We start from the raw sequence: 8735 nt of genomic DNA on the forward strand, positions 1-8735 counted from the left end.
TAACACCTCTGCCTCTATGACCAAGGTCAAGTACACCCATTGGATTTTTCAGCAAATAAAAGCCAATTAACACCCCTTTTGGTGCAAGATAACTAGACCTGGTTTTCTGCCCAAGAGAATTCTCGCACATTTTACAAACGAGGAATCAAAAATAGGTCGGGCCACCCACTCCAGCTAACAAGTGGCAGAGCTGGGATTTGACGCCAAGCCTTTTTGATCCAAGCCCTGCATGCTTTCCCATATACTGTCCATCTCCAGCTGATAACTGCAGTCCCGCCTCGTGGAATGGCCCAGAGACTCTGATACCATGAGGGAAGAAAAATAACTAGCAGCCTGGGAGGCCCGGGACACATTTTAGGGTGAAGAAGGCCACAACGTGTTTTCCCTTTCTGCCAAAATCTGTCCAGCCATTGCTCACATTCTTACCCACTCCGGAGCTACGTCAACAGAGGTTCTGAAGGATGAAATTAGCAAGAGCTTTGGAGACCAACAGACTTAAGTTCAAATCCTGCCTCACCAGTTTATTCTGGTTAAGTGGCTTTGGACCAGTCTCTTACCCTCTCCAACATCAATTCAACAAGCCTTTCTGGAACTGTGGTCCATGGGGTTGTTTTAAACCACAATTCCAGCCTGCTGCTTCTGCAACACAGGCCTTGGCCCCTTCCCACCCAGTCCTCACCAGCCTCTTTGCTTTGTTTGCAGGAAAGCGAACAGCTGATCATCCCGATCTGTGAAATGGGAATAAGTATACCTCCTTCCTTATGGTAATTATGAGGATTAATCAGATAAAGCATAGGTGTCTATTATGCTTTTTGGAGGCAAAGAACAGAAAAACCTATTTACTGTGACTTAAATAAAGAAGGGTGTGTTTTTCTTGCATAACAAGACATCAGGATTAGACAGTCACCTGATTAGGTCAATGGCTCTACAATCCACTTGGCTTCCTTTTCCTTTATGGTCACAAGGGGGCTGTAGCCGCCATAAGTGGACAACTCTCAGGACAGAAGGCTTCCATTCCCACATCTTCCTTTTAAAGAGTGCACCTGGCTCATGTCTCCTTATACCTCATTGGCCAGAACTGGATCACATGACCCATGCTGCCTGTCAAACTTCCTCTTATATTTCATTGGCCAGAACTGGATCACATGACCTTTGCTGCCCATCAAACTTCCCCTTACACCTCACTGGCCAGAGCTGGATCCCCCTAGCTGCAAGGGATGCTGGGAAGACAAACGTGGGAAAAGGTAATGAGGTGCCTATGGGTGGCTTGGCCCATCTTCTTTATCCTCTGGTCATGGTGTCCTCCAAGGAGACAATCAGTCCTCAGACTATATAAAGCATCCTGGGCAGAATCTGGCATATATAAAACATTTTGTAACTGGAAGGATGATGATGATGATGATTATACCGAATGCTCTGCCAATCTCACAGAAGTGGCCGTCTCACCACCCTCTCCCTTCTTAGGCCTCGAGAAGCACAGCGCAGCAGGTTTTCAACGCCACCTCCCCTCCTGCACCCACACAGCCACTGGCAATAGACAGTTAGCTCATGCTGAAACGATGTTGGGCTGTGGGCTGTCGAATAGCGGCCCAGTTCCTTGCTGCAGAAAGCAACCAGCCTAGCAGCCTCTGCAGATAGAGAGAGAGAACTGAAGCTGAACGATCCATAGAAAGCGGATTTGGGAAGTCAAGTTCAACAGGAGAACGGCTCAGTGGGTGCTAAAGCCTTTCTGGAACTGTTGTCCTCAGGGTTGCTTAAGCCACTATTCCTAGCCTGCCACTTCTGCAGTCCAAGCCCTGGCCCCTTCGCACCCATTCCTCACCAGCCCCTTTGTCTTGTTCCCAAGAAAGAGGTTAGCTGACCATCTCCCTTCTATGAAAAGACTGAAAGCAAGACACTAAGGGGGGTCATTCTTTCCTGGAATGTACAGCTTAGTGGCCGGTCTCCAAGTCCCTCCACGCTCCCTGGGTCCCCAAAAACTGGGGCTTTCGTTCATTAATTCAGTAAGTTGCTCATTTCATTCATCAATTTAATCAATCATATATTCAGTAGTTTTGAGTGTCTACCCTGTCTCAGTGCTGGGGTTATAAGCCAGTAAGTAAATTGCTTGTGCTGCTTTCAATCAGCTGGCCTCACCTTTGCCTGGGACAAATCTTCAAACTTCCTAGAGATGTGACCTGGGATGCTCCCAACATCCCAATTCTTCCTCCCTCAGTTCACACTCAGATCCTCCTAATCATAAGCATGTCCTGGTCCAATCCCCAGACCTCCACTTCACATCCACTTCAATGACTGTAATAAAAACGGCAGACAATAACAAGTGTTGGCAGGGCCGGGGGAGGCGTTGGAACCCTCACGCATGGTGGGTGGGAATGTAAAATGGTGCAGAGTCCTCTTGTGACCCCAAATTTCTCACCTAGGTATACAGCCAGGGGGATTGAAAGCCCATGTCATGCAAAAACGTTGACACAAATGCTAATGGCAACATTATTCATAGGGCCCCAAAGTGGAAACAATCCAAATGTCCATCAACTGGAAAGGCATGAAGACTGATCCATGCTAAGACCTGGCTGAACCTGGAAAACCCTGGGCTACGTTGAAAGAAGCCAGACCCGAGAGGTCACATAACATAACGTGAAAAATTCAGTGTAGACAAATCCATGGAGACAGACAGTAAATTAGTGGTGGACAAGGGCTGAGAGGAGGAGGAACAAGAAAGTGACAGGTAATGGACTAGAGGGTTCTTTGGGGGATGATGAAAATTCTTTGGGGGATTATGGAATTAGTGGTGACATTTAAAGGATCTTTGAATACATTAAAGCCACTGAATGGTATATTTCAAAGGGGTAAATTGTATGATGAGAGGTGAATTATATCTAAACAAACAAACAAACAAACAAACCCTCTCTCCCCGACTGCCATAAGTGAATCAATATTTGGCTAGAGAAACAGCAGCTGACCTGTTGGCTTCCTGTCTTCAGGGGCATCGCCCCAGACTACTGGTCCTGCTCCCGACGATGGGAGCCATATGCTAGAGCCCCGTCGGCCTCCCGCAGACCCCACGGCCAAGGGCTTGCTGCTGGCAGTCAACGCCTCTCCTTCCACTCTCCTCTTCCCTGAATTCGCTGCCTGACAATGCAGCCACTGGACATGTCCTTGGGAAGGACGCCGGAGCGGAGGCCCCAGCGGTGTCCTGTCATCCACCTGCTTTGCCTGACTGTGTGATTCCAGGAAGGAGAAGAAGAGCACAAAGCAGCCACCAGTGCCCCTGGAGGTGCCTGTTGTCGCAACCCTTGTCCCCATCAGAGCCAGCACACCTGCTTGGGAGAGTCTCAGGGGGGATTTAAGATCAGTTCCTTTCCGTTTCATAATTATTCTAGCGTCTCCAGCTGTAGTGAAAGAAGCAAACAGGTGGAATTTTCTTTCAAGCCAAAAAGCTGGCATAGAAATGCCAGAGGGCTCTCAGCCTGGTCAACTATTTAGGAAGCCACTACACAGGCCCATCCTCCTGGGATGACCCAAGTGTTTTTAAGTAACATTTCCCCCCTTCCTGTTAGATGCATTATCTTTACCTTTTCTTTTAAGTTTATTTATTTATTTTGAGACACAGAGAGAGAAAGAGAGAGAGAGAGAGAGAGAGAGAGAGAGAGAGAGAGAGACAGAATTCCAAGCTGATAGTGCAGAGCTCAACATGGAGCTTAAACTAACGAACCGTTGAGATCATGACCTGAGCCAAAATCAAGAGTCAGATGCTTAACTGATTGAGGACCCCAGTGCCCCACATCTCTTCTACCTTTTATTCTTCAGCTGTCAGAGGAGCCAGGGCGTATAAAAACCCGATTTGTAACCTCATTTTCTTGGTTAAAAGTTCTGTGCTTCTCAACAGACCTGCTTGTCCTCCTCTCCATGACTCCACTGCCCCTCAACCTCAACCTGCAGGCTTATGTGAAGATCTCCCATCCTATAAAGACTGTGAAGGTCTGATGGTCATGGGGAGGGCTGAGGTCAAGAGGACAATTCTAATGACTGCCCGCTTTCCCAGAGATCAACAGAACCACGGTCTGATGAGGGTGAGGCTCAGCGTATGTGGGTGCCATACTGGCATGCGTTGTTTCCAAACTTAGAAAACAGGGTCAGGATGGGCCAACAGGGATCCATGGAGGCTCCAAACCCAAGGCTGATATTCCCAAGTGGGTTTCAGCCAAATGGGAGAAAGGATGCTCGCAAGCAGAAAGGGCTCCAGCCCCAAAAAGGGAAGGTTGGCTGTGCCATTCTTTCCAGGCCACCCCTGAGTATCCAAAAGAGAAACATTTAACCTTGTCAGCATCTGCTGACATCTCCAGGAACTGAGGACAGGGTCTAATTGGAGGAGCGGTATCCCAAGTTCCTACTAAGTCTGTTAGGTCTTGGGATACTTCAGCCTTGGAAAAGAATCTCCAATCATCAACAAGCCTCATTTATAAGCCAGGCACTTTTTTTTAATGTTTATTCATTTTTGAGAGACAGAGTGCAAGCAAGGGAGGAGCAGAGAGAGAGAGAGAGACACAGAATCCAAAGCAGGCTTCAGGCTCTGTGCTGACAGCTCAGAGCCTGATGCAAGGCTCGAATTCATGGACCAGACCGAGAGATCATGACCGGAGCATAAGTCAGATGCTTAACTGACTGAGGCACCCAGGAGCCTCTAAGACGGGCACTTTTTACACCTGATTAACCTACCTTCCAGGGCAGATGTGAAGATCAGGAAAGATCACAAATCAGAAACAGGTAATGTTCCAGAACACCATGACAATCTAAAGGAGAAATATCAAGCAAGAAAAACACTTTCATCAGAAAGTTCTTCAAAGATGCGGGGGGGGGGGGGGGGGGGGGGAATCTTGGTATTAACTCAGTCCTATCTGAGGGTTTATTTGTCCCTTAAATGTACTTTATTTTCTGGGTGTTCCAGAACAAGATAAAGTCTACAGAAATACAGACATCCAACTGCATTATTACAATTTTTGTTAAGATTTTAAAGTAATCTCCACACCCACTGTGGGACTCGAACTCTCGACCCTGAGATCAAGTTTCGCATGCTCTGCCAAAGGAGCCAGCCAGGCATCCCAACAATTTTAAGACTTATTCTTTCCTTGAATGTTTATTAAGTGTCTACTGCATACTGGGCTCTGAGCCAGATAATGGGCTATGGACACAAGGCACACACAACACCTGATCCCTTCCAGCAGGACAGGAAGACATTTAAAAAAAAAATTACACAGTAGTGGAGGCTCTGGAATAATGTACGGGATTTATAGAGAGCACAGCTATGAGCCCAGAAACATGAGTGAGGAAAAGCTTCAGGCAGAAGCAGGTGCCTACTGTGGTCAAGAAACAGCTGCGGGCCATGCAAATCTAGGTTTTAATAACAACGTGTGTGATTGGATGAAGCAAATGACTTGAAGTCCACCAGCCTGAGTTTACCCATCTGTAACACAGAAAAGACAACAGCATCTGTCTTGCAGAGCTACAGGAAGAATTAAAGAATATATGAAAAGTGTTTAAGATGGGTGCTTGATTGGGGCTCCTGGGTGGCTTAGTTGGTTGAGCATCTGACTTGGCTCAGGTCATGATCTCACTGTGGCCTCGAGTCCTGGGTCAGGCTCTGTGCTGACAGCTCAGAACCTAGAGCCTGCTTCGGATTCTGTTTCTCCCTCTCTCTCTGCCTCTCTCCTGCTCATGCTCTGTCTCTCAAAAATATGTTTAAAAAAATTTTTTTTGTAAAGATGGTTCCTGATCCATAGTCCCTGCTCGTAAATGGGGCCTAGAGATTGACACCATGTTGACTTTTGAAAAATGACTCCATGTTTGCTGTAGAGTTGGCAAAGTTGGGGAGTGGGTATATAATATAGGAAAGGGTATGTGCTCAAGAAAGACCCAGAAGCCAAGTGCCCTTGACAGAATTGTGACTTGGTGAAGGGGCTGTTCCTTCCAGACCCCACCTCACCACCACCCCCACCATGCTACTCCCTTTGTTCAGTCCTTACCTACCGAAGCTGACAAGATGTCACCTGCCATGCTGACCTCCTCCACCTAAGGAAGGCTCTCCCAGGCCATGGCGCTGTCGCCCTGTTTGAGGACCAGTGCAAGGACTGTCTTCTTCACTCCATTTGTCCTGCCTGCACAGAAAATTGGGCCATACACCTCCCCAAACAACTGGATTAAAGTCCACACTGGTTCCGCCCCCACCAGTGTGCTGCATGTACCCATGAAATCCCCACCCCACAGTCTCTCAGGGCTGCTGGGAGAGCAAGCGGCCTGGAAGCCATGTAATGTGGTCAAGCTAGTGATGTCCGAAGAATGTGACCAGATCGGTAAGGGGAGCCTTGAGGGACAGTGAGGGGCAGGGCGCTCAACACAGAGAAAATCCTCCCACCTCGCCACATTCATGGAATGAGAGACTGTTTCGTTGGTGAATAACTTCCCTGAAGAAATTCTTCCGGGGCGTTTCACCATCACCAGCTGGTGTTTCTTGGCAACTGAAGCGAGATAATAAGCATGTCGAAATGGCACCCACGGCCGTGTAGGAACAGGGCACGACTTGTTACCTCCGCATGCCCGCCCGGCCTCCACCTCCAGTGCCCCTTGTCTTCCCCAAGCATCAGCCCGGGGGCAGCTCACTCCAGGGGCAGCTCCTTAGGCCTCACATCAGATAGAAGGGTCCTGGAATTGGGGGGCTCGGAGCCAGCCCCCACACGAGCGCCACCAGCCACCCCCTGGCAACCACCACACACACCTCCTCTTTGCCACCCCTCCCGTTTTCAGTTCCGCCCAGGTGTACTTGGACACATTTGAAAACTCTGTTCAATAAATTACCACCTCTACATGACCCGACAATGGCCGCGGATAATCTGGGGCTATTAGAAGGCTTGTTTACAACTCCTGTAATTCTAGGTTGTGCAAAGCCCAACAGGTTGGGAATGGTGTCAACCTTCTCTCTCTGAATGGCACAACTTGTGTTGACAAATTATATGTAATTGATCCAAAGATGTTACAAACATTTGAAAAACAAAAGCCAGGTCTCCTCCCAACCTCACCTCCTGGGAATTTACCCTCAAGGAAATTACTGCGAATGTGGGGAGGGGAAAAAAAGCCCAGGTCTGTTGTTTATAATAACAAAAACTTTAGAAAGGTCCTACATGCACAATAGGGATCAGTTAAACAAACCTTGGAACGTGTATACAATGACATTCTAAGCAGCCATTTAAAATAATGCTGCAGGACAATGTAGTGACTGTGGGGGAGATTGTCCCTTATCTCTTGTTAAGTGAGGGGAGCAAAAGAAGTGAGAGAGCCTAGCTAAAGCTAATCCATGAAAATGCCTTATGCAAAGATATTTCTTTGGAAAGTTGTTTGGAAGCTGGGTGTGCTCCCCAGGCAGCCAGACGGGTTTGGGGTTTGAATCTTACAGGTTATCTGACCTTGGGCAAGTTTTGTAACCTCTCTCTCCCTCTGCGATTCAGCTCCTTTTATCTGACAGGTGCAGAAAATACCCACTCCATAGGGCTGTAGGGAAAAGCAGTAAAATTACACATGTAAAGTGGTTAGCGCTGTGTCTGATACAGAATAAATGCCCAGTAAGGGGTGATTCTTGCTACCCGTGATTGTTAGGTGAACATGGTTAACTCTGGGAGGTCGAATCATAGATGTTTTTGGATGCTTTTGCTTGTCCATTTCCCAAAGGGTACTACTAGCAAAAGAATGGCTAAAAGAATTTTAAGCTAGTGAAAGTGGAGTGGGAGTTGTTGCTTTTTCTTAATTAAAAAAATTTTTTTAATGTTTATTCATTTCTGACAGAGAGAGAGAGAGAGCATGAGCAGAGGAGGCACAGAGAGAGAGGGAGCTGTCAGCCCAGAGCCCGGTGCAGGGCTCGAACCCATGAACCTTGAGACCATGACTTGAGCCACCCAGGTGCCCCTGGAGTTGCTTTTAAAGTGGGCAACTAGGAGTAATGAAAGGTGAGGCATGTCTGTGACCTCAGCACGTGAGACTAAGGACCTCATTCTCATAGATCCTGGAGCCCAGAGGGGAGCGCAAAGAGGAACAGGTTCACACTGACCGCACCTGACAGGGGGTCTGGAGGAAGCAGAGGAGAGAGGTGGTTCCAGATGTTTGGAAACAAGGTACTCATACCTGGCGCCTCCCCTGACCCCCTCCCATCTCACCTCCCCCAGGAATTTAGGTGAAGGATGGGCTTGAGTCATGGGGGCGGGAGGGGGGACGGGATGGAGTGGGTTATTGATAACAGAGGTGGAGGGGTGCTGAACTGGGGAAGGGGACGGACCACCATGGTCCCGGTGGGCATGACCATGAATGGAGTATGACCAGGAGTGGGCATAACCAGGAGTATGTGGGCGACTCTGAGCTGGTATAGCCCAATGTGTTTCAGAAAACCCAGATTTGCCTTGTCTTGGGGACACGGAAGGTGAAAAACCCTCTCAAACCTCTGTAGGTCTGAGCCACTTGCTGAAAGTGCACAAACCCTCCCTCCTGACCCAGACCACCATATCCCACCCCGCGTCGCCCAGAGGCCTGGGCACCATGAGCATCCTTAATTAGCCCTGGTCTTCCAGATCATACGGGGTATGGCAACAGTGGCTCAGGACAGAGGAGGGCCAGGGACCACAAAATCCAAAGCTAGTACATCCCTCCCAGCCCACCCCAGATCAGAATGGAGCCCAGTGACATGACCAGAGGCTGTT

At 48.4% G+C, this 8735-nt stretch overlaps 1 long non-coding RNA gene across 1 annotated transcript; it reads right to left on the reverse strand.

The window, feature by feature from the left end:
- Positions 1–4716: 4716 nt before the first annotated feature.
- LOC115280739 lies at positions 4717–6498 on the reverse strand. The gene is made up of 3 exons (XR_003903904.1): positions 6410–6498; positions 6021–6152; positions 4717–4790 (listed from the first exon to the last, which is right to left on the reverse strand). It is a non-coding gene; the product is annotated as an uncharacterized LOC115280739 (long non-coding RNA).
- Between the last annotated feature and the right edge of the window lie 2237 nt (positions 6499–8735).

This window comes from Suricata suricatta, chromosome 16, assembly GCF_006229205.1.
Source record: "Suricata suricatta isolate VVHF042 chromosome 16, meerkat_22Aug2017_6uvM2_HiC, whole genome shotgun sequence".
NCBI lineage: Eukaryota > Metazoa > Chordata > Mammalia > Carnivora > Herpestidae > Suricata > Suricata suricatta.